We start from the raw sequence: 26,801 nt of genomic DNA on the forward strand, positions 1-26,801 counted from the left end.
TTCCAAACTTAAAAAAGTGAGTAAGCCATTGATAACAGTCGAGCTGTACAAAAGGATAAGGGGAAAAAATCGCTTGTGTCACGCCTTCATTCGCTGTCGCAAAGTCGACATGTTTGATAATTATAAAGAATACAGAAACAAATTGAACTCCGACCTGAAAAACGCTAAGATAAGTTACTACAAAATAAATTTCAAGACATTGAGAATGACACCCGCAAGATTTAGGACACAATTACGGCCTTATGGGAAGAAAGCAAAGTCCGCATACTATAAAAGAAATCTTAATAAACAATAACATAATTGACGGAGAAGAACTTGCAAGGGAAGTTAACAGACATTTTGTAAATGTTGGTGCATATGCCGGGATCAATTCTAATGCGACCAGAATTAACAGGAGTTGGAAACCTATCCGAATCCATAATGCTTTTTCCAACAACCCCGCGTGAAAGTGAATAAATATTCAAAAGCTTAAATAACCATGTAGCTGCTCCTTACGATGAAATTAAGGTTTTGCCTGTAAAACATGCAGCAGACATAGTTAGTCCCATTTAATCGGATATAATAAACAAGCTACTAGAATGTGGCGAGTTTCCTGACAAATTAAAGCTAGCCCGAGTTACTCCCGTTCATAAACGAGGTGAGGAAATCGACATCAATAAATATAGACCTATTTGTGTACTTGCAGTATTTTCGAAAATAGCAGAGCGGGTTATAAACGAGAGAATTACGAATTTTTTTCAAAAACATCAAGTAATAACACCGTCGCAATACGGCTTCCAAAAAAATAAATCCGCGGAACTCGCCTTAATGAACAGAAATAATAAAATATTTCACAACATTCAAAACAAATTATACACCATCGGATTAAAACTAGACTTGAAAAAAGCGTTCGATACAGTACAGCATGACATTTAACTCAATAAGCTTGAATTATACGGTATACGAGGCGTAGCTCTAAAGCTAGTTAAAACGTATCTCACAAACCGATACCAATATGTTACAATAACCAAAACATTAATTTCCAAAAAGCTTATATTTCAGCACAGGGTTCATCAAGGGTCAATTTTGGGTCCACTACCCTTTCTTGCCTATATAAATGACATTACGGAAATTCCAGGATCCCCAGAATTAATTATGTACGCCGACAACACCAATATTTTTTACCGCGGAAACAAAGAAAATCCTGGAAGAATATGTGAATGCTTACCTGTTGAAACTGTCTGAATGGTTGAACCAACATCGGTTAAGCTTAAATACAAATAAAACTAAGTATATAATCTTTAAACCAATAAGTAAACAAGATACAACTGATGTTAAAATTGTATTTAACGGTAACGTGCTAGAAGAAGTTACAGAACAAAAATTTTTAGGACTATGGTTTACCGATAACTTATTGTGTAATACACACGTCATTAAACTGAAAACCGATTTATCTAAAGCCATTGGGTGTATGTATAAAATACACAGTGTTTTGCCGACGTGGTTAAAGCAAGGCCTGTATTATTCACTATTTTACTCCAAGCTGAGCTATGAAATTTTTGTATGGGGTACTAAAACAGCTTCTAACTATTATCGATTAGTCATTTTGCAGAAAAAAATATTACGCATGTACGAGAACTTCGAGAAACGAGAAACACGAGAAACACGTGTACGAGAAACACGAACTTGCAATAAATACAATATGCTAAAGGCAGAACAAATATACTACTTTAAACTATTGGAGTGGATCCAAAAATGTGGAATTTATAACAAACCGCCGGACGACGGCTATAGGGCGTATAATATAAGACGTCCTTAGCACAGGCTGCCTGCAACACGAACAAATTACGGTAGGCAGACGTTACACTTTTAGGCGCTTAGCATGTTGAAGAGGAGTGATATATGTATTTATTTTAATCGGTCGTTCCAAAGTTTCAAATGTGCATGCATAAGGTTTATGATTGAAAATGGTGTCGTGTATTCACCAGCATAGAACTGTGACAATTAATTTGCTTGCAATGTGCCTTGTGTATTTAAACAAAGTTGGGCATTGTGTGACATGTTTTGCAATTTTAAATGGATGCATCGGGTTGTTATATTTTATTTCAAATGCTATGTAACGCGTGCCTTTTGTTACGTATTTGGAATGTACTCTTTGTGTTTGTGCATGACATAGAATCGTTCCGAGTTTTTGTTGTTGCTGTTTTTGTGTTTAAGAATCGTTTGCGTTCTATTCAACCTTATGTTAAATGTTTCAAAGTTCTAATCTAAACACTGTGTATCGCGTGTCCTTTGTTGCGCGCTTGAAGATACGTTTTCTGCCTTACCTTCTGCGCTGAACTGCAGGGGGGCAGAGGCTTTGTCAGGCATTGCGCCTATGTCTCTGCCCCCCTCACGGATAGCACCCATGGAAATAATTTTGCATTAAAACAAATACCCTTGTAGAAAGGTCGCCTGCGGCCGCTTGAATTTGTGCCCCACCTATATGCACTGAAATGGATGTAGTATATATTAAGTAAAATATTCCGCACTCACCGGGATGCACACTTTACGTCCTCGGCAGAACGTCCACCATTGCTAGACATAGCCGTTGACTGGATCGACCCTGACCTGAAAAAGTTTGTATCCATTGGCACAATAAATGAGAGGAGGCAGAAGGGGCAGACAAAAACTGCATCCGTCGCATCCATGGCATCCGGCATCGTGGTTAGGGCGCAACAACATGAAATAAATATGCGTTCAAATGAGGGCAAATACAATTAGTTGACATAGAGCCAGACGACGTGTAACCATCAGGGAAGCCTATAAATCTGCAAGACAAGTTAGCAGCACGATTTCAATAAATATGGTGGGCGTACTATTGTGGCGGGTATCTTATATATAAACGCCCACCATCGGCACTGCAGCCATGCTATTTTACCGTATCTAATTGATCTTAATTAATCTTAGTCTAACCTTTATCATTAGCATTATCATCAGCACGTTCGTGTCCATTACCAGACGAAGGCTTCGCCCAAACATTTCCAGTCACGATCGCTTGTTAGTCGTCTTTCCACCGAGTTCTTCATGAAAATCTCGCCATCCTTTACTCGTTCAAATCCGCTTACACCTTCCTTATTGAACCTTTCTAAACTTTACTATCACTCCGTAATGCATCAGTAATGCAACCTAATCTTAATTTGTCTGAGCCCACCTCAACCCCTCTCAGTTACCCGAATCTACTTTGTTCGACGTTAATCTCACCTGAGTAATTATTAATTTGAAAAACTAATCAAACATAAAATTGTGATTACTTATAATAACGCTCCTTGATTTCTTTGAATTGTATACCAAAGATATTCAGCAATTTACAGGCTTTAGGCAAACTCTTGTGCAACACCTGAGAGGGTGCCCAGTTATTTCGGGGTTAAAGCATTTGGTTACTACTCTGGAGACACGGGTTAAAATAACACTCTAGCCACACCTGTTTTCAAGACGATACCCTGCGTAGCAACGCGAACAAAAATGTTGGTCATTTCGCCGGTCACTGGATTCAACTACGCCGGCAAAAGCTGAAACACTTCTTTAAAGAGCACTGTATACATTAAAGATCGTTAATTCGAGCTTTAAAAATTATAATGTATTAATATTTCAATCTGCACTGTCCTAGAAAATGCTAACAAGTGTGAAGTGTTTTGCCAGAATTGGTGGATTGGAAATATTTTGGCTGAATGAACCTCTCCTTAAAGTAATCTTTTAACATTTGGCCGGACGGTTGAATCGAGAAATCCACAAACAGGAATTCATAGACAGAACAGGCAGACGGAACTACTGAAGTTTTTTGGGTATAAGTAGCCCAAGGGAGACTATGAGCAGTTAAACAATTGTGGAAAACACTCCTTCTGATTAACATAGGGCCACGTAAGTCCACTGTCTGCTTGGAGGCAATAAAAGCACTCAACGAGAAATGTTAGCAAAATTATCAGACCTTTAGAACTCACAAGGAAGAGCAATTCAGAGGTATCTTAAGGTATATGTTCCACGATTTCAAGACGAAAGCGTGAGTGGTAATGCATTAAATAAAAGAAACGTTATTTGCTTTGTTTCACCACCCTCGTTTCGCGTTCTACGGAGGCTCCCCACGGGACGTGCAATTATCTCGGCGCAGTTTGAATTTCTGTACATGCTTCCCGGAGTTGCTCGTCTGATTTCAGCAAGCTTCCACGCCACCGGTTACACCGTGACAGGAAAGACTGCTTTCACTGCTGCCCACGGAACTCTTTTTTGCAGCTGTGCGCAGGTCTCCGGCTGCGGTTACTGCGCGCAGAGGTTGGAGCAGCCCATAGCACATTGCTGCGCCGACTCTGCCCCCCCCCCCTTCCTTGCTGCAACTGGTGCGGCGGGGCGGCTTCGCATGCGCAACGGGTGACTTTCCCGCACGACTTTGGAACTGTACATGGTGGATGGATGCGCAACTGTGCTTCCCGAAGGGAGCTATATACAGGAACTAAAGACACGTTGTCACATTTATAAGCGGGCACTCGAATAGAGCTGTTATGACGTCAACCTTCATCGTACTTTCTTTCACAGCCTGAATATTTTACGCGTAACTGTTGCATTAACGAAGTGTGAAAGCGCAGCACAAAGCGAGGGATAGAAACACAGAAGGCGACGTACAATAATGGAGTGGTCGTAATCATAATGGGGGCTTTCTGGGTTTACACTGCGAAACGTGTGGCTATTTTCCTCCCCTCTTGGAGGAGTGTGTTATTTTGGTCAAGCACCGACACCACCTTACACTCAAAATTTTGGAAGCGAAAACCATCGCTGATTTGGGTGAACTTTGCGTTTCAAAGCCGTCGGTAGCTGTAAAAGCCAAAGAGTTTGATTTTTTAATGTCGAAACCACGATTTTTCGTCCAGAGTGTCTGTCCTTCCCGCCTACGTTCCCTGCTTGCCATTGCGTGACCCTTGCAAATTTTTTGTCAGTAAATGTTTCTATCGGTGTACTTGTATTCTGATACTTTTATCTCGTTTGATGAGAATGTTAAGCTTCTACGCTGTTTTGCGTTGTTGTGACACTGACTACATACTAGTTGGTTCTATGGAACATGTTGACTGACAACGACACTATTTATGTGATGGTTGGGTTTTTCCTCATTAAAGTTGGAAGTTAGTGCCCTGTGCTTCATTATCTGTGTTTCTGTCCATCGTCTTGTGCAGCGCTTGAACACTTCACTGTGTACCAACTAACCCAAACCAATACTTTGCCGTTATATCAACGTCTATACTAATTCCCTTTGTCTTCCACATTTTCCACCTCAGTACGTCAGCCTAATTGTGTACGTAGGCCACCTATTTGCCTTTGCATTAGTTGGCCTAATTATCTATTTCGTCCACCTTATTTCGCGCTTCAACGCAGTCTTAGAAGTGCGAGGCCCCCTGGAGCACTAGCCTGGAGCACCGCACCTCCATTTCTTCTATATAGGATTAATGTGAACGACAATGACGTTCAATGTCGGCAGAACAATAGGACGCCTAGTGTTTGCGCCTAAAAAATCACGTATCGGTCCACTAACATGATCATCGTCACATTTAATGTGACCTGTCGAGGTGCCGAAGAAACATTTACGACGCTTCACTGCGGCGCCAGCTGCTAAGCACCATTGTGGCACACGCTCGGTGGTCGGGAACTTCGCTAGTAATTCACCATCGACCAAGCCTCCCCGCGGAACCGAATGCGATCGCCTTCGTCAGTTGCAGCAGCCTTAAACAAGCCCTACTACTTGCTACTTTTTTCGCCGAAACTAGTGAATTGTAAGCGTGCGCCTTCCTTGTGGGCCTGAATACGCGCCCTATATTACCGCGCCGGTGTTTACATCTGGTCCCTGAATACATCTCCACTTGCATTTGGTGAGGAGAGTGACCCTAAATCGAAAAATTCGCAAATACAAAGCGTCCGCAATCAGAAAACCGGGCAGGAAGATGGGAAGGGTTACCCTAGCTGAAAAAAACTCCTCTAACACAAAACGTGCGTAAGCAGAAAACCCGGCACGGAGACCGGGGGAAGCTTGGCCTAGCTGAAAAAATTCCGCGAAAAACGAAGCGTTTGGGAGCAGAACACCAGTCATGAAGAAAAAAGGAGGGGCACTCCAGATAGAAACATTCCACAAAAGCAAAGCGTCCACAAGCACAAAAGCGGGCAGGGACAGTGAGGCAGGGTCACCCTAGCTAGAAAAAGTTCGCAAAAACAGAGCAACCGCCATTAGAAAATAGATTAGAGACGGTGGCAGAGGAATAACTTAGCTGGAAAAATTCCGCAAAATCAAAGTGTCCATGATCATACAACTGGGCAAAGAGACAGTGGCAGAGTTACTATAGCTGGAAGAACTCCGCTGTAACAAAGCGTCTGCGAGCAGAAAACAGGGCAGCGAAAGCGGCGTACAGATGGGTTTGTTGGAAAAATTCCGCAAAAACGAAGCATCCGCGATCAAAAAACCGTGCAGGGAAAGTGTGGAGGGGTACCCTAGCAGAAAAGTTCCACAAATCAAAGCTGAAGTGATCAGAAGACCGGGAAGGCAGAGTGAGAGAGGGGCAATAAAATATTCCGCGAAAACAAAGCGTCCGACATCAGGTAACCTTGTCAGGGTGAGCGGGAAAGGGCCGCAATAGGTGGAAAAAACCGCTGCAACAAAGCGTCGGTGAGCAGAAAACCAGGCAAAGAGAGCTGTGGAGACTATGCCCTAGTGGGAAAAATTCCGCAACATCAAAGTGCCGGCGATCAGAAAACTAGGCATTGAAAGCGGTGGAGGGGTAGCCTAGCTGGAACAATTCCGCAAGAACTTTACGCGATCAGAAAAAAAATCGCGCCAATCCACCCCGTAAGTGCGGTTGGAAAGCAAAGCTGTAAACGGCATCCATGACGATTACCCATGCGACGTCACTTAAATTCACTCACATCGCTCTACAAATAGTAAAACCAGATAGAAGTGAAATGCACTTAACCACACCATTTATTACTTCAAAGAGATTTTCTCGGTAAGGTTAAATCAATGCATGATGCATGAACGGTGTCTGGTTGAGTTGTATTGGTGTAGCACAAGAGTGGAAACTTTTTTTATAAAACTAAAGTAAGCTCCAACCCGGTGTTAGACGATCCGATTTCTCCGAGATTTGCGGCAGAGAAGTAGGAGAAGGATGAAGAAATACTTCTGTTCAGATTTCTGAACAGCCCAGAGTGGAGTCCAGGGGAGTGATTCCTTATTCTTTGGGGCCCATATGTAGTCCGCGCGGCCTGTCCGTTGAAGCTGGGTAGGTAGAAAGGCCCTGGACAGCAGCATCTCCCATTGCTCTTGTTGGGTAGTTGACGGAAAGAGAGGAAGGTGCTCAGGGCTAAAGTCGCACACCCCGATTACGGGGCGGAGTGCTCCTACTTCTGAGCAAAATTTAGATTCAGCGTCGTAGCGATTCGGATGCATTAAGTGAAGACGCGTAGGCTGTGGGAAGGAGCCCGGATTGTATGAGCCGTAGGGTAGTTTGTTGTTCTCTGGAAAGGTCAGGGTAAGGCGAAGGCACGGTCTGTCTCAGAAGGCGATAATTCTGGGTTATCTCCCTGAACGTGAAAAGCGGGTAACTGTCCTCGTGAAGCTCCATAGCACGGGAGGTAAAAGCGCAGGCATGTTGGGTGGGCGTATTTGTTGCCCTCCATTGAAGCGTGAGGGGGGGTCCAGATGAGCTGAATGGAACCGTTTGGGGAGTGGTTTTTTAGCACGCGCAGTGTAGGTCAGGACACCCAACCCGACATCTAATACCAGTAGGCTTGCTGGGAATCGGTGACTACCGTCCGAACCCCTGGTTGAGTGAGAGCCGAGGTGATTGCTGCCTCTTCTGCTGCCGTCATTTCTTGGATCCTAAGCGATGTACACGCAAGTAGATTGGTTCTGGAGGTGGCCACGATGATGGCGTATTGCTGCCGTCGATGTTTGGAGGCGTCTGTGTAGATAACTGCATGATCCCCACCGAGGGTGGCGTATAGCGCTTGAGCCCGTGCTTTTCGGTGAACCTCGTCATGTGAGGGGTTCATATTTCTAAGCAAAAGGAGCCTCTTTAGTTTTAGTCGCCAAGAGTCTGGGAGTACGTCAAGCGGAGTGACATTATGGGCTGCCCAGCCAATCTGGGGAAGCATGCGGTTATCCACCGAAGTTCTGAGTCGGACCTTCTGGTTAGAAAGATGGCCTTCTATCAGCTCTTCCACCGTGGTATGGACCCCGTGCTAAGCAGCCTATGTGTGGACGCACTAATGAGAAGACCAATGGCCTGCTCGACCGCCTTTCTAATCATTCTATAAAGCATCTCGATGTCTTCCTTGTCGAGAAGGAGACAGGTGGTTGACGTAAATCTCGAGAGGACAAAAGCTTCAATTAATTGAAAGGTACCGAATTCCTTTAGGACTCGCTTCTTTGTGGCAAGTCGCCTGATCATGTGTATGATTTGAATTATCCTGCTTTTGAGGCGATGCAAGGAGATGTCATTCTTGCTGTTAGTCTCGAGATGTAGGCCCAGGATCGTGATGCTGGGGCTTGGAGTGATGGCCTGGCCATCAAGGAGTATTGGAATGTATTCCTTCATTTGGCGTGAGGGCGGACGGTAAGAATCTGTGATTTTTTACGTGAACACTGGAGGCCACCGGCTTTAACACATTGGCGAAGTTCCAGGTTCGATTCCCGGCGGTGCCAGTAAATTCTTTTATTTGTTCGCGGGAGTTTTCTGGTGACACCAACGGTCGCGAAAGAACCCTTGGGGGGTAGAGGTAAAAAGCTTTGCTTTAAAACGGGAAGAAGCAGGGGGGAGGACTAACGTAGGTGGAAAAATTCTGCGGGAACAAACCGTCCGTGAGCAGAAAATCGGGAAGTAACGGCGAGGAAGGGTTACCCTAGCTGGAAAAATTCCGCTATAACAAACCATCCGTCAACAGAAAACCTGGACGGGAGAGAGAGGGAGCGTTACCCAAGCTGAAAAATTTCCATGAACCCAAAGCGTCCGCGATCAGAACACCGGGCACGGAAAAGGGGCCGCGGCGCGTCAGAAGCCGAGATACTGTTGAAGGTGGCGTCCGTGCTCGGCGCTGCATTAGAACCGCAGAAACGGGGAGAAGGAGCAGTGCTGAAGCACCACGAACATGAGGAAGGAGTGAGAGGATGCGGCATCGAACCCGATACAGCCGACAATCACGTCAGCTCCGCGGGCTAGCAAAAGTCAGCATGGTTTTGTGAAATCAAAACTGCTCTGCTCTGAGTGCGGCCACTACTTGAATATTCCTCGCCTAAATGCCCCAATATAGGGCGACATGTTTTTTAGTCCTTAGCCACTACAATTTTAGTTATAATTCTTGTGTCAGAAAAGTAAATAGTTCCTTTGTAGAGCGGAAATTCTGTTACTTCATGTAAAAACCTAGAATACTGCTCATTCTTCCTAGCGTGAATCTCATCTTCAAACTCAGCCAGAATGGAGCCAGCACATTGTGTGACAGCACACAGTGAAAGCGTCCATTCACACGGTTGTTGATTGCTAAGAAGGGGGTACAAGGAATGGGTAATCGCGCATGCTGTCACAAAATGATACTAGGAGGCGCTGGCTGCATCGAAGTTCACTGCGCGTGCAAGCCCACATTGGTGACTGCGCTGAGCAGTTTGTGTTTTGTCTTGCCGCACAGTCATGAGTGCCTTTACTATGTTCATCATCATCATCACCAGCCTATCTACGCCCACTGCAGGGCAAAGGCCTCTCCCATTATTCTCCAATTGCCTCGGTCCTGTGCCAACTGTGACCAATTTATCCCCGCAAACTTCTTTATCTCATCTGCCCATCTAACTTTCTGCCGCCCCCTGCAACGCTTGCCTTCTCTAGGGATCCACTCTGTTACCCTTAATGACCAGCGGTTATCTTGCCTTCGCATTACATGTCCTGCCCACGTCCATTTCTTCTTCTTAATTTCTACTAATATGTCTTTAACACCAGTTTGCTCCCTGACCCACTCCGCTCTCTTCCTGTCCCTTAATGTTACACCTATCATTTTCCGCTCCATTGCCCGCTGAGTTGTTCTCAATTTAAGTTGAACCCTCTTAGTGAGCCTCCAAGTTATCTTTACTATGTTATCTTGGCGTAAAAACCGAGCTAGTGGTCTACAAACTTAGTTTAGCAGCGTTCCACCAGGGCGAAGCTCTTCTGTGGAAAGTACAGCACGTTTAGGCTAGACAGTCTTGTGGGACACGGGGAGCTCTGTATTAGTAGAGGGCTACAGATTAGTCTACACCTCGAGATATTTGTTGTGTGACAAAATCACATGTAACAACTTAGTTTGTTTTATTCATAGTGTATTCACAAGAGGCGGAGGAGAAACTACCAGTGATGATTCTTTTCGCACGTCACACCTGTCATCAAAAAGGAAATTTGCGGCCCGCAGGTAAACTGTAGACTCAAAAATTGTTTATTGAAAATCGATGCCTTGTTAGAATGCAGTCAAGTCACACACTGCAGCTGCAGCCCTGCGTTATACGCAGAAATATTTTATGATTATGACACTCACCCGGAGTTGAATGTAACAGCCGAAGGCGCATATCCGCCATTGCTGCTGCTGCTCATTTTCTTGATCGATATACCCCTGGAGGAGATATTAGCGACCTCATTTAAAACAAACCGCCGCCAGAAGCAACACAGACGGCAAAAGCTGATTGTCATGTACCCCCTCCATCAAATAACACAATTCGGGTGCAATAACAGTGGTCACATTTGCTTTTTGACCTGAATGATAATATGTAGTGGCCTCCGCAAAGCACGCTATCTTTTATGAAAAGGAAAAATGTATAACTGTTAAAGCAAACAAGTTAGAAGCTTGTTTGCTTCTAACTTGTTTGCTTTTCTTAGCACCAAAGAGGGGAGTGCACCAAGGAGTAAAGCGTGCACAAAAAGAAAGCCTTTCCTGAAGAAAATTCGTACATCAAGTACGTATCCCGCCGAGATGGCTAAGTGGATGTGGCGTTGTACTGATGAGTCCAAGGACACGGGTTGACGGTCGTCGTCTGTGGAGGGCGCTTTTTTGATAGGGGGAAAAGCCAAAGCGACGGTGTGTTGATATTTCAGCGCACCTTAAAGAGCTCCAGGTGCTAACAACTAATCCGGAGACCTCCACTACTGCGAGACTCATAGCCGAGGTGTTGCTTCGGCGTGCTAGACCTCACAACTAATCAACATGTGGCGTATTCTGCTTCATCTTGCCTAGTGTCTTTGCCGTTGCTGCTGCACTTTAGAACCAAATTAAGGGTAAAAATGACGGAAACGACTGGTGCCATGGTCAAAGTACTCGTAGTAACAAATTCTTCGAGCAGCGCGGAGGAACAGCCGGCTGCTGTGATAAGGAGCAGAGACAACTTCCGTTGTCGTTCTCAAGTCGTACCCGTGTATATAACCGCAGGCATGGTGAGAGGGCGCAGCGCGGCAGCGCGGAAACGCGAGGAAGGAGCGAGAGACGGCGGCGTCGAACGCGACGCAGCTGCTATAGCTGCCATCACGGGGACACCACCGGCCAGAAAAATCCAGTAATTATGTGCACGCCTCTGGAACCCGCGAGATTCAATGGTGTTTTGGTTCTGCAATACATTCAACCCAGTGAAACCGAAAGTGCTTTGCTTGGTATTCGGTTCTGATATGAATATTCCGCAGCGAAATGCACCTGTACAGCGGGAATAGGTTTTTTCTCTTAGCCATTTTCAATTTTATCTTTACGTCTTGAGTCAGGCAAGTTTAATCATTCCTTTCAAGGGCGTAATTTCTGCTACTCCATCTACAAACGTAGAGTACCGCGCGCTCCTCATATCGTCAATCTCAGCTTCAAACTCAGCCAAAGCCAAGCGAGCATATCGTGCGGTTGCGCAGACTTGGAGCGCCTAATTGCTCATTCATTTATTGCTCAGCTAGGGGTGGGAGGAAAGAGTAATCGCGCAGGCCATCAGATAATTATACAAAGGAGCCGCTGGCTGCATCACGGTTCGAGCCTAGGCTGCAGACTTCTCTGAGCAATACCTGCATTGTCTGGCGGTGCAGTCATGTTCGCCTTCACTGTGCCCTCTCGGCGCGAAAACCCGAGATGTCGGTCTATAAAGGTAGTTTAACAGCGTTGCATCACGAAGAATCTCTCCCTTAAAAGTACTAGACATTTAAGCTATGCGCCTCGCGAGACACCGGAAGCTCTGTATTAGAGGGCTCGAGATTAGTCCAGATTAGTAGCCACAGATGAAAACCCAAGTTTCGTGCAAAGCGTACAGTTCCTAAGTAAGATTAGGAGCAGCGATCACAGGACGGCTACACGCAAGTTAAGGTTGCATCTCAAAAGAGACAGAAAGAAACTCGGAAAAACTATGACACCCCAGTTGGACTGCGTAAGTGCTAGATTACAGGAGTTCAAAATAACTCTTCTTAAGAAATTTTAGCCACTAAACGAACAGATCGAGGTCCGTGAGACAGCCTAAATGACAACCTAACCTCGGAACTCAGTGAACCAGCAGCAGCTGTGGCAGAAACAACATGTAGGCAACCGACTGGAAAACCAACTAAAAAAGGAAGGAGCTAATTGCCAGACGTAAGAACATAAAAGTGTCAAGTACGGCGGGGCAGATTGAATTAGTAGAGCTTTCGAAACTGAATAACAGAAGTAAAGTAAACGAAATTCGTGAATATAACATGGCAGTGATCGAAATAATGCTGCAAATAGAAAGAAGTTGAAAGGAACTAAGAGAAAGCTAGCCATCTGCAATTCACAGGATTTACGCACTCATAGACGAGCAGGGTAACACAACGCACAGCTTGGATGAGATGATGAAAGTAGTAGAACTATTCTCCACCAGGCTGTGAACGGCCACGTTAGAAGAGGTGAAACCTACTGAGAGTAGAAGCTCAAATTTTGATGTCTCGCTAGTGACTAAACGTGAAATTGTAAAAACTTTCAAGGGCATGAAAATAGGAAGAGCTGCGGGTTTCAACAGCATAACCGTGGATATTTTCAGGGAGTGGGGAGATATTGTCCTGGAAAAGCTGGCTGTACTATTTTAGGAATGCGTGAAGGCTCAAAAGGTGTCCATAGCCTGGAAAAACGCACACATCGTTCTGATTCATAGAAGGAGATCCCAAACACCTCACAAATTACAGGCCAATAAGCCTACTTTCAGTGGTTTACAAGCTATTTACTAAATGTGTTGTTAGCCGCATAGGTGACAGCCTGGATTCCCAAGATTCCAGAGAGCAGGCTCGGTTTAGAAAAGGGTGCTCAACCGCGGATTACATCCATGTCGTCAAGAGGTGATAGAAAAGGAACCAAAGCGTAGAGTACACTAAACCCGTTTAAATAGCGTTTATAAATTATGCGAAAGTGTTTGATTCTGTACTCACTGCAGCCATGCTAGCAGCACTACAAGACCAGGGAATAGAGGAAACCTACATAACACTTTCTGGAAGGCGCATATAAAGAATGCACGGGCAGGATAACTCTCCACGAGAAAAGGGATAACTTTCCGATCCAGAAGGTCGTAAGACAAGGAGATAGCATCTCGCCAAAACTATTCCCAGCATGTCTGGAGGGGCTATTTAGAAAGCCTGACTGGAAAAACATAGGATTAAGAATAAACGGGAAATACTTGAGCCATCTGCGGTTTCCGGACGACATTGTCTTGCTAAGTGAGACTGCAGAACACTTGCAAAGATTGCGTGATGAACTACAATGAGAAAGCCCGGCCGTGGGGCTAAAATCAAATTCACGGACATAAAAAACTACACGGAAGTGGAAACGCAGAACGACAGCCTACAATATAAGGATCGGCCAGTTTACACTTGACTACTGATCAAAGAGTCGTGGCCTTTGGGGCTCTTACACTAACATGGTCGAGGTAAGATGACACAAGTTTGCTTCCAATATATTTGTTTCGTGTGTAGACATCAATGCTTGGACTGGCTGCCCGTTTCGAAAGTGGGTTTAGATACTCGCAAATAACTGGCCTTGACGGCGTAGGGTTTCAACACTAATGTCTCCAATAGGAAAAGTAGGCAATTTGGTGGTAAGGAGCGAAGGAGATCATCCATATCGGTTAAAAATGAATTTGCGTTTTCTGAGGGAGGTCGGCAAATAGAAATTAGGCTGATATCGGCCTCAGGCAGAGACATCTTTAGCGCTACACAATCGGCGAAGAGGTGATTCGTGGCGAAAAATAAAACTTTCAGTCTCTCGTTTACAAACACCACGATGCCACCTCCTCTCCCTGTCTGCCGTGTGAAAGGATATCTGGAATAGCACTTAGGTGGAACTAGGGGGTCGAATCAGCATGAATGTTGATTTCCGTTAAAACGATGGCATCTAATATGTGGTAAGTTTATGGAAAAGAGCAATAAACGGGTCTCACTGGCGACGAATGCTGCGAATATTGATATGCACAACTGAAAACAGCCTGTCACCTTGAAGCGATAAGCGTCAGAAGGCAGCTAAATTGTCGCATTCTATAAATAGTGTGTTCATTGATGAACGAGCCTATCAAGGTCGGCAAAACCATTGATATGGATTGTACGAGCACCTTCCATTCTTCTGCCGAAAATTCTGAAATGTTCCGATGACACAAATTTGTACTGCACTCTTTGCCTGTTCGTTTCGGTGCACAGAACAATTTTTGATTGAAGCCTACTAGATTGTAACAAAAAAGATGGGAGGGGTGCCCTTGATTTCCACGAGGGACCTTAATTTCGCACGGGAATTAATCCATTACGCTTTCAATGTTCTATTCACGAAACTAACGAGAACTACAGGCGTCCCTTCACGCTTCGCTGGCAGTCTGTGAAGGAATTCTACATCAGTATCATCAAACGGCATTTCAACGTTCTGCGCCAAGTCAGCGATTAGCGACTTGGCGCAGAAAGCATTGTGTGAAGTCGCTTCCCACTTAGGGGAGGGATCCAATTTTTAACTCTTTTGAATGTTATTTGTTATCTCTCTCGTGTCTAAAATTATGCCTACCCAGTTCTGGTAAACGTGGTGCACACTTAGGTTTGAGGCTCTGCAATTACGGCTTGCATACCAGGAATGCTGATTTGGAGGTATTACAAATATGTCCTACTATACGAGGTTTCTTACTGCGTCCTCAAAACAGCCACAGTGAAATCTGGTTAATTCTAACTTCAATAATTCAATTTTGGGAAAAATTTAAACTTTACGATCTGGTTGAGCCAAGCTTCCATAGACGTCATGTATTAAGACGCCCGTTAATTCGAACCCGATTAGGTTCCGCAAGGGATAACTTTAACAAGGCGCCTCCTGACGGCGCCTTCACGCCTGGCACACGGCCACCAAACAAAAACGCTCTTCATGACTGCACACTTTATTGTGCAGAACAACGAAGGCAAAATAGTATAAGACCAGCATAAATATCATATGACGGAGGTTATGGAAGACGCATTTTTAGCGACCTGCGTCGATGAGGATGCAGTGGTATGTGCTATGTTCTGGCAGATGAGGCCAACATATCTCATGTCAGAGGCGCAGAAACTCTCTTCAAATGACGATAATGAGGGCGAAGACGAAGCAGAATGGGGTCGTCCGCTAAGAAGTTATAGCCGGATGGGATGCCGCGCGTCTTTTCCTCAGTTTTGAAGAAGGCGAAGCTGAGGCTTTTCCCTACATTCGTTTGTTCGAGCAAAATTACTGACATTTGTCTTTAGGGACGGAAGGCAGGCCGCAATCGTGCACTTTTTCAAGCATGAAACAGATGACATGATGTACTGCTCCTCAATAACAGTGTACTGTCGGTAGTGTTCACTTTTATTATTCAAACTTTCAATAAATCGATATGAGATTACATCCTCTCGCGGTTCGAAATAGCGAGCTTTTACTGTGTACGCTGATTTTTTTTCTTTTTCGCATCACGTAAATACATGAGGCTAAAAACCAAACTATCAGTAATGGTAAGTTTCCTATCGTGTGTCCCTGTGTTTGCCAAATGGTAACTTACCCGATCCTAAACACAAAAAGTGCCTACCTGATCAGCGCAATGCCGGCATTACCAATGTATGAAGCGGACTTCCTGCCTGCTAAGACCCTGTTGGAAAAATCCGAAAGGAAGAAGAGGTGGCCATTAGCAGCTGCCTCCTACTATCACTATCATTGTACAGTTCCATCCGCCATTAAAAAGAACCGCTCACGTCCCGCGGTCCTCGCCTCGGTTCTTTAACAAAATGGTGCCGTGACCAGGATCAAAGGATAACACAGTTGAAGACCTGAGTGCGCACCGCCATCAACGATGACGTGAGTGACACGGCTGCGAGAGAACTACGGCTCCTGACCATCGACCGCAAGCGTCTGCGAAGAAAACCCAAGGAATTGAGGACGCACCAAACGTGTACCGGATACCACGCCCTCAAGAAATTTTACCGATTCTTCGCGGACGCCTCGCGGACACTGAAAGACAACGACCACGGCTTCGACATCAACGACAACGGCTTCGACATTCCACCGAGCGTGATCCTTCTCGACGACTACCTAGACATTAACGACGTCGAGAATGGACCTGCAAAACCTTTGCCAAAGAAGAAGCGTAATCCGACAGGACATCAAAGCACTGATCGACGACATAAAATCACGCATTACTGACGAGACATCATCAATCGGTGAGCTAATTTTGCTGAAAAAAAGTTTATTAGAAAAATATAAAATCCTGAAGAAACTAGACGGTGAAATTGAAGAGCTTATCGAATTGTATGATTTAGAGAAAGAATGTGAAGCATCAATAGAATTCGAAGATTCAATCCTGCTGACAAAATTTAGAATGGAACGATTGTTCCCGGAATTACAAAAATATCCTAGCAATGACACTGTAGCAATAGCCTCCGAACAAGACGACAGCACCATAAAGAAGAAAGAGTCAGCACTAAAGAACAGTGGCCGTCCTAACGAAAACAGCGATTTGGCGGCACCTCCGAAGGACGATCGTCAGGAGCCCCATGTCACCGCACGAGCTGGTACTTTCAAAGTACAACATAATGCCTCAATTGACAAAGTGCAGGCAGAGGCTCCTAAGGCTTGCTCAGATGAACTGACAAAAACGTTTTCCACAGTTGACGCTGCAAGCGATGAACCTGTGTCATTACCTCCAATGAATATAAAGAGGGACAGAAGCGACGACACTACATTGGAGGTACCAAAAAAGAAGTCTTCTGCGCAGGATTTTGAAGAGATTAAGAAGTGTGCACCGCACAACGAACGACTTCATGGAACCCCGAAGGTGAATCAAAGAACACTGCAGAAACATCGACAGATTGACGCAAATACAGGCGCACCTGTCGATCGTTCAATTATATGTTGCCATCACGGAAACACGACTTTGTTGGGGATCTTATTGAATAGAACAAAACGTGAAGATTTTATAACCCCGATGCCAAAACAACGACGGCGAAAATGGCGAAGCCGGACAACCCTACGACAGGCAGGTACAAGTAGCACAAATAAGGCTCAACCGAAACGTGTGATCCAGTACAATGTGAGACTAAAAGCAAGGAATCAAGGGAAAGCCACATGTCGAAGGACCTGTATACACCTGAAGAGATACATCCGGTACTTGAATTTCCTTAGGACCCGACAGTCAACCCGACGACCATGCCGCATGAAGTTTGTACGAAGTCTGCAAGGTCGTCATCCAGGACGAACGACGGTGCAATCGAGTCGATTACCCTGCTCAGATTCTGCAAGGCGCAGATATCACAAACGCACCAAGCATCGATTGAAACGAAAGTATAGACTAGACTAACACAGGGCGGCTACGACGTTCATGACAAGAATTTTGAGCACATTGAACTGATCACGGGACCTTAGACGAAAGTGTTGTGTTAAAAGACGAGTGCTTGATGACCATTGAAAACTGCAATCCTTCACGTCATGTCCATTCTCCTCCGCCATTTATCGCGTGGCCGGGAGGATGTTGGAAATCCTCCCGGCCCGGCCGCGGTCCTCGCCTCGGTTCTTTAACAAACCCATACCGTGCAGGTGTCCGCAGAAATTGCAGGTAAAGTACAACGAGCAAAAGTTTGATACTGACCCGAATCCCACGCTGATGCTGATGCTCGTTGCCGAATACACGCAATGGCCAGCGGTGCTCCCTGGCATGTTCCACCCGCACCTGGAGGAGATTTCGTTAGCTCTCGTTAGTACAAGCAGGAGATAAATTGTGAAGATGTAGCCATCGCTGTACCCGAAATGTCCAACGCTAGACACCTCGCATTTTTTGCTCACTAAGAAGTAATAAATATGCATGTTGAGGTTACAGCGAATAAATGGTACTAGTTGCGACGCGGTCCGACTAACTGCACCCTACAATTCAGTGGGTCACTCCCGAAGACGACAAGTTTTCAGCAGTCATCTTTGAACGAAAGCAGTTGGTACGACTGGGGTGGACTAAAAAAAGAAAACGGGAAATCTCATTGTGGAAAAATATTTGTGTATAGTGGGTAGTGGTACCTTTTTCCCACAAATTTTAAACATAACGGCGCTTTTTCTGCTGGAAAAAACTACGGGTAAGGCCACCCTCCAGGCTAGCCCCCGTACGTCCCGCCCTGCGTCGGAAAGAACACTAGACGACTAGCCGTCTCGACGCACAGCACTGTTAAAACTACGCAGGTTTAAAGCCAAATTATTCGCGCTATTTCACGATGACTGACACACCAGAGTGACAAGCGCACCGAGCCGAAGCGTTCTCTCGCGACTCGCCACCCTGTTGGGATTCTGTGTGCGAAGAGGTTGAGGAGAAAACTTTATTTAACAGTGCTATATAGCCGTGTAACCTGCACCATGGTGCGAGGATAACGTGCTTCCTCAATTCTTGACAACTGGACATGGAAGCTGGCCTGCGTGCGATGCAGACATTACTTACTTATGGTATACTCCAAGCTCAAGAAACACTCTCTTGCTTCACAATTTTGGAATCGGGGGAATTAAAGCGAAGTAACCTTTTGTTTACACGTGGGCTGACATTGTGGGGATCGCGACTTTCACGCGAACCCCTTTCTCGCTAGCTTCCCATCGCGGCCGGCTTTGCACAATGCGCCTTGCTCGCGCGACGGGAACCGTAAGGAAGGTCTCCAGGGTGGAAACGTTGACCCTTTTCCCGTCTGCCTTACCCGAGAACCAGTTCTTCCTCTGCACTAGCGTCACGGTTGGCGAGGTCTGGTTGGTTGTCGCATGACGAGAGGACGGTCTCTTGTCTTGGGGATGCGGTAGCGCGCGGACGTTTCGGCGCGCTGGTCAGGACCTGGGGAACGCGCCACAAAGACGCTTCCGGGCGATCTCGGAGACTTCACCCGCGCTCGCACGCGCGGCGCCCCGCTGCTTCGGTACTCCATCCGTGAGTCGAACCATCTCTATCTCTAGCATTGTTTAGTGCCTCGCTCCTAATGGTAGCGTTATGGCCTTCGGTCAGTCTGTATGCAGTCTTTGATATGCACATTGCAATAAATGCTGCCATTGGTGTCTTGCCCTGGTCGCCTTTTGCCTTTGTCTGTCTCCGCAAAAAAACGTACCCGCCCGAAGCCCGCGCTCGCAAGGCATGTTTTGCTGAGCCCGGATGGCTGCGGGATGGGAAATAACTAGTGTGGGAAATGTAGAACCCCACAACATCCAGCCAACAGGCTCTCGTGCTATCCAGAGGGCAATAACTAAACTTCCAAAATATAGTCCTGCTTGAAGATCATGCGTGAAGTTCAGTCTCCCGCCTACTTTTCTAAAGCAACCATAAACCTTCCTCACACTGTCGTAAAAACTTGCGGAATCGCGGTTTTCTAAAAACAATCAGGTGGTCGTGAACTATGCAACTGTCAAAGCCCCTTAAAAACTACGCAATCGCTCACCTAATTGTGCAAATGCCGTTCAAAACTCGAAATACAAATATCAGACAGAACAGGGAACAACGGCCGCACACGAACCATTGCCTTTCCCTTCTATAGCTCCCCAGCATACGCCACAACTACAGCGCCTTAGTAAACTTCCGGATATATATATATATATATATATATATATATATATATATATATATATATATATATATATATATATATATATATATATATATATATATATATATGGACACATAAAGCTCACACGGAGCACGAAAAAATAGGGTAAGTAGAGCCAGAGACAAACGGGAAAGACATTAAACATAAAGATAAAAGTTTACTGTCGTTTTCAGGCACAGGACTTCTTTTCGTCAGAGTACAGAATAATTTAGTTTCATGGTTATATATATACACAAAATGTAGCAAGGGCGAGGGCAGGGCAATGGAAGGGAGAGTTTGTACAATGGGATCATGGTTGGTGGGCAGCAAAATAATGAGAGAAGTGGAAGAGGGTGGGGAGAAAAAAATATAAAAGTAAAAAAACAAAATAAAAAAGGATAACAAGAACGCACAATCACGCGGTACGAACATGAGAAAAAAGTGCCAAACAAGTGTCTCGACCTTGCTACATTTTCTGTATATATATAACCCTGAAACGAATCTATTCTGTACTCTGAAGAAAGGAAGTCCTCTTCCTGAAACGTCAGTAAACCCTTATCTCTATTTTTAATGTCTTTCTCGTTTGTCTCTGTCTCCACTTGACATTAGGCTTAAACTAAAACGTCGGCGCACTGATCTTTTTGGCGTACTCATAGTCGTCTGCGTGAACCTTCATATCTTGATTATACATCTTTGTGAATTGGCATTCGTGTATGAGAATGCGCACGTGCAAGCAGTTTCACTTTTACATTGTGGTCCCTCTACCTCGCAATATGCATAACCCTAGCATTGCACAAGGCAGGCATTCATGCACACTGCGAGGAACCACTGCGGGTTCGAGCTAGTTGAGCACGCTCACGAAACAGAAACGCCGTCGCGCCAAATCAACACCGCCTCTGTTGGGCAGGTGGAGAAAAGGGGCGACAAAGGAATATGCCCCGGGTACGGAGGGAAGACGTTTATTTTATACTAATATTCTAGTCACATATTTTACAGTCCCAATTACATAATTTACAGTACAGGTACGTACTTCCCGTTAGGTGAAAGGGGCGATGGGGCGCCACGCGCAAGTGCGCACGTTTCGTCGGCGCAGAGCCAGTGGGCTCTTCTGTCAGGGCAAATTCCGGGGTGCGCGCACGTTGTGCGCGCGCGCATAGCCGTGCTGGCCAGATCGGCTCGCAGCAGCGAGGGAGACGGGGCCCATTCGCTCACAGGCGCGTACCGCACGGCGTGATCGTCGAGTGGTAGGTACGGCCTTACTACTATATGCAAGCGTAGGGGCAACAGGAGCAGCCTTAGGCACGGGCCGCAGCCGGAAAGGCTGGTGGGCTTTCGCCGGCACAACAGAGTTGCAGCCGGCTGGTAAAGAAAGCGTCACATACCTTCGGCCAACGCCTTCGGCGTCCTGGAAGCGTCTCCCCGAACGGACCCCCGCGCAGGGCGCGCGTTCGCGTCCCCGGCGAGAGTCGGGTTCGGGCATCGTTCAAACGGACCAATGAGGTGAGGTTAGCTCCGCTACCAGGGCGGAGCGCCCGCTGCGTGACAGTGTTTTATCGCCGCAACGGTCTCTGCAGGCTTCACCTCACGCAAGAGTTTGAGAGACGGCTCGGCTCTACACAGAGGCGCCAAGACGAGCCAGAATTTCGGAGGAGAGAGGGGAAAAGCGCCGCGTGATGGCACAAACCCAGTGATCGCGCAATGGCCTGGGCGTCAGGATCCCCACAACATTTTAATGTTTAAACTCCACTATCAGTTTCTTGGGCCCCATCTTACATTGTTTAATAGTGACGCAGTGGTCGTAAGTTGCTGTTGCTCTCTTTCCACTCTGTAGTTTAATTGCATGCAGCTTTTGTTGTACTACACCCTCTTGTCACAATATTTCTTAGCTTGCTACAGCCATGAATGACATGTCACTGTGAAAACCTGTTTTATTTTGATATTGCATCGAACATCATTCTTAAAGATTTATCAGCTGTTCTGGCGTACCACGCAGCACGTGTAACCCTCTTTGCTGTGATTGGCCTTACGAAGCCTTATAAGCTTCTGCTCGTGCGCTTGGGTTTTATTCTGACGAAGGCTTGTCCCAAGCCGAAACGTCAGTGAAGTTTGTTACCCGTTCGTATATTCGATCTACGGTATTTTTTCTGGGCCAATTGCATCAACTTCTGAAGTGTATGTATATATATATAAATACATACAGTCTAGTCCACTTATAACAATATCCAAGTGCCAAGGAATCCCATCGTTATAACCGGTGATTGTTATATGCGGGTTGCTAAATAAAAAGACAGAATGAGCTCAAAACATTTTATTTGCAGGCAAGCAAGGTTTTACTGCTACCTATTTGTGGAAAAGAAGCCATACTCGGTTAGCTTTGTTTGCTGCACATGAAGCTGGCGCACATCTTTTTCAAGAGCATCTATAGGTGCTTCACCCAGCTGAGCGAAGGGTCCTTGGTGGAAACGAAGTCCCTGAGAGACTATTATGCGTTGAGCCTCCTGCGAAGGTGCTACCTGTGTAGGCTGTGCAACCGTGTTGTCAGAGTTGCCACTGCCGCCGCTGTACGTAGCACGTATCTGCGCAACGACCGCCTCTTCAGCGAAGCACTCAGACATTTCCAAAACATCGGCCCTGACGTTGATCCGCGGAAAAAGGGAGGCAGTTGGAGAGGCACATTCAAAGCAGCATGCACGGGGACGGAGCCGAAGCGGCGGCACCCGGAGGGGCGTTTGGAAGCAAAACTGTTCGCCTCCTTCTCTCGCTCGTCGCGAGCGGCGCAGTTGACTCGTTTTCTGAGTGGTGGACGGGATGCTAGGCGCATCGCGGCGCATGGCGTCGGCGTCGTTTGCATGGAGAGCCGGTGGCAGCTCCCATTTTCGGTGCATGCTTTAACCAGATTCAATCGTTATATCCGACATCGCGGCACTGGAGCATTGTAATAAGCGGTTTATTTTCCCATGGAAAGACATGTCGGCAGTCTACAACGCCTAAGGAAGCATAGGGGTGCTGTTACTCTCTTTTTCTACTATGGTTAGCTAAGTTAACATTTTTTAAATATATGTACAAAGAAAGAAAGAAAGAAAGAAAGACCTCCGACCTATCTTTTTGTATTTCCTCACCAGGCCTCTCATGTCTTAACTATAACATTCTGTGAAAGCCTAGCTTAGGTCTCGGTTCTGGTAGCCTTGATGCCAAGGCAGCGTAAGAGGGTTTTCCGCCAGTTACCCACTCATGACAGGCTGTAGACGTTACGAGTCACACCCCGGCGGTTGAAAAGAAGGTCCCTTTCTCGCCGTATAGTCAGACTTGCGCTACCACCCTCAAGCGTCAGATGCAGTAATATTAAAATATAAATACCCCCAGAAAGTGAAGGAGAACACAGTCGCCCATGCAGATAGCCGAATTTGTAAGGCGTTCGAGATCACATAGGAAGGCGTGGGTTCGGTCCCCTCTCTGGGCGCGTGTTTTTCTTTCTTTCTTTACGAAGATAGGAAAAATATGTGAAAGCTCTAACCCTTACTGCCTCACTCTCCCTTGATGGACTGGTAGAGAGGTTTGTTCAATGCAATTCACTTTTCCCGCCTTCGCTGTGCCCTCGCCTATTGTCCTTGGGTAGCTCGCATCCCCCTTTTACCTTTTGTTTCTTCTTCGGCCTGGATCGGCAGAAGCTCATCCAGGCCTGGATCAGCTTCTGGATCAGCCTGGATCAGCAGTTCCTGTACGCTTTGTGCTTGCTTTGCTTTCATCTTGCACGTGCTGGAGCCTTTGTGCGCCATTGTGAACGCGTCCCGATTTCTGTTCTTCGGCGGCTACTTTTTCTCACTTACTATCATAAGTGAGCAAAAATGGCCCCATTTCACTGAGCATTCTTAACTACATAGACGTGTGGACTGCCGCTTAATTACATATATTTTACCACATATGCATCTGCCGTATTCCTTGCGCAAATGCTGGGCATATGAATGAGAAGTGCCACCAGTTCCAGGACTTTTGAAGGTTTCTGCTTATACAAATCTCTTGATCAAGTATCCTCTTAACTCTTGGCGGAAAGACCGAATCGGGAGACAAGCGAATTTATTTTCGAAGCCTCTGTTTGGATTGTGTGACCGCAGAAGAGCTACGAAGAAAAGCCGGGCGCGTTAAGTGCTCTGCGTTTAAAAAGCCAAACAAGCAATCAAAAGTTAGGCACGCGGAATGGCCTAGCAGGTCGCTATCTATGGAGCCGGCCGTGCTTCCTTTCGAGACAATGTGCTCAAATTCCTGCATTCAAAGACGGTGTTTTGTCGCGTCGCCATCTGATTTTCTTCCCAGCCGAGGCGACGGTGGCCGGTGACAATCATTTCGCCCCAGTGAACCTCAACTCGCAAAAGGCAAAGAACTCAGGAACACTCAGTCAAAATAATGCTTTTGCTCACCGTTTTCCTGCTGTGGCTGGTGACGTGGCCTTCCCACTATAGTCTAGATTGCCCCCAGGTGAGGGGGCCGCCTGTCGCAAAGCAACAGGCACTAAGCATTTCAAGGGATTTCCAAAGCCGCTCTGAAAACAATGTGGAAAATATGAATAAGAATGTAAAAGAAAAAGATATTGCTTTGCTGCATAGATAGACACTATAGATCAGCGACAGTACATAAAGAACGCTTACTTTAATTCGTGGTTTCTGATTAACGTTGACTGTTTACGGCAGTCGGATGAGGGACGTTTAAAAACCGGAACGTAGTCATTGTAACCAGTCGAAGTGGCAGCTCCAGGAGACATCAGTTTGTAAAATTTTATTTATCTTGTGCAGGTACTGCCTTTGCCTACAACGCAGACGGTGTCGTTTTATGTTTCTTTTGTTTCGCGCGGTTTTAACTGGCCTTCATTTGGCACCGGTTTTTAAGAGTTTTTATTTGTTTTGTCAACACCGACTGAACTGAAGTTTTTGGTCAACAGGAGGCGTAATTTCTGGTCGTTATGCTCGTTCGAAACATGCACAAGTGTTTCTTTCCGCTACGAAGCTTGGCATTAAAAGTTGTTTGTTCCGCCAATTGTGGTAGTTCTTCAAGGTTTCTCCTGTGTGATCGGGCGCTTGGCGCGTGTGGTGTGCGAGATGAGCTTAACTGGGGAAGGGAAGAAGGCGCGACGGGCAGACATCACCTTGCAATGACAAAGTCTACAGCAACGCCACGACCATCTGTTCGCAGGGATTTCAAGACGGGCGCTGCTACCAAGGCGAGTAGGAGATCCTAGCAACCATAGCGTCTAGGGAAACGCGCGACACTCAGTAGTTCTATCCGACTCTTTGCTAAGATAAGACATCCGGCGCCTGAGCCGAGCGGCATGCGTGAGTGGCTTGATGGTCAAGCCCCTAGAAGCAATGATACTTTTCCAGTAAAGCTTTACGAATGTCGTAGACCGGTTTCGCCATCGCGGTAAATTTGACCTTCATTTGACCGCAGCTGGACCGTATCCCTGGCAACGCATCATGTGACTGTTCTCTTACAAAAAAGGTTTTAGCTACCTTGGTTTTAGCAAAAGGTTTTAGCTACATTTTTTAAAACACGAATCTTACTCTCCCTAACTTCGCCTGTGCTCATGACGTGTTGCAAAACAATGGCGGAATCTGATACTCTACACCTTAGGTGCCTGCACTCACTATGTTTTAATACGACCCTACGCACTATTTCTTTTACTATACTCATTATGTTTAAATACGGCCCTATACACTAATTCTCTTAGCAAATTTTTAATCTCGTGCGTTTATTACAAAATTTTCTTATCTCAATCACCATTGCCATGGCCCTTTTTGCCTTTGTCGGCATTTTGCTATTAAACCTTAAATCATCGTCAACCCATCACGTGACTCGCCGGGCCCCTCTCCTCTGATGACTGGTGCGCTAGGCGACGCCGCCGCCGCTGCCTGCTTGGCGCATGCGCTCTTCGTAGCTGCGTGAAGCATGTTGTTGGTCTAGCTGGTTCATAATACTCTTATAACTGCGCATACGGACGGGATAAGGAAGAGAAGAAACAGGATGGGCGCAGATTCAGAACTAGTTTATTGGAAAATGGAGCATGCTAATATACCCACACCAGCACATGCGCAGACATGTCGCCATCTTTATCACAAGATATAACGGTTTAAAATTTCATACTCATTTCCATAATACGATATGGATGCTTCACTCACACACTGTTCACCATGCTTTCGAATGAAGAAGGCCTCGATTAATTCTGTTGCCACCTGTTCTCGGCTTTTGCTCAACACCTTCGTCTGAGTCGAAACCGGTGGTTGTTCAGTACACTGTAAACGCAAACTAGCCGGAAATGGAGTTTTAATCAAGTAATGTGCCCTGAAAAGTACTTAGAGCAAAAAATGTACTCCCTAGGCATGGTCCAAAAATGTGGACGAACCTCCATGGTAGTACCGTTGCCCATCCGTGTAGCAAAAGGGAGGATTTAGAACCACATAACACCATTTGTGAGATGGCGTTCGGTTCCTTGTATAGTACCACGTCCAAAATAAACACCCATCTGGGATAATCATCTCAAGCGGGCGGTCGCCATGTTAGTCTTCTGTTGTTTCCGTGTATCAGCACTTCAACCGTGGCCTAATGCTAATTAGAACGAATAAGCAGGACGCCACGGTTGCATGCAGCTACAAACCCCATACCGTACGTATACCCGTATAGATGCTTCAGCCAGCGCGATCACAGGCAGACAGCGCGGCCATGTTGTTTCAATCTGTTTATTTTGGCGATAGGTGTTGTCAAACTCTGCTGATAACAAAGAGACAGTTC

This window comes from Haemaphysalis longicornis, unplaced genomic scaffold, assembly GCF_048455015.1.
Source record: "Haemaphysalis longicornis isolate Haplotype H1 unplaced genomic scaffold, Haemaphysalis longicornis Haplotype H1 scaffold_10, whole genome shotgun sequence".
Lineage (NCBI taxonomy): Eukaryota > Metazoa > Arthropoda > Arachnida > Ixodida > Ixodidae > Haemaphysalis > Haemaphysalis longicornis.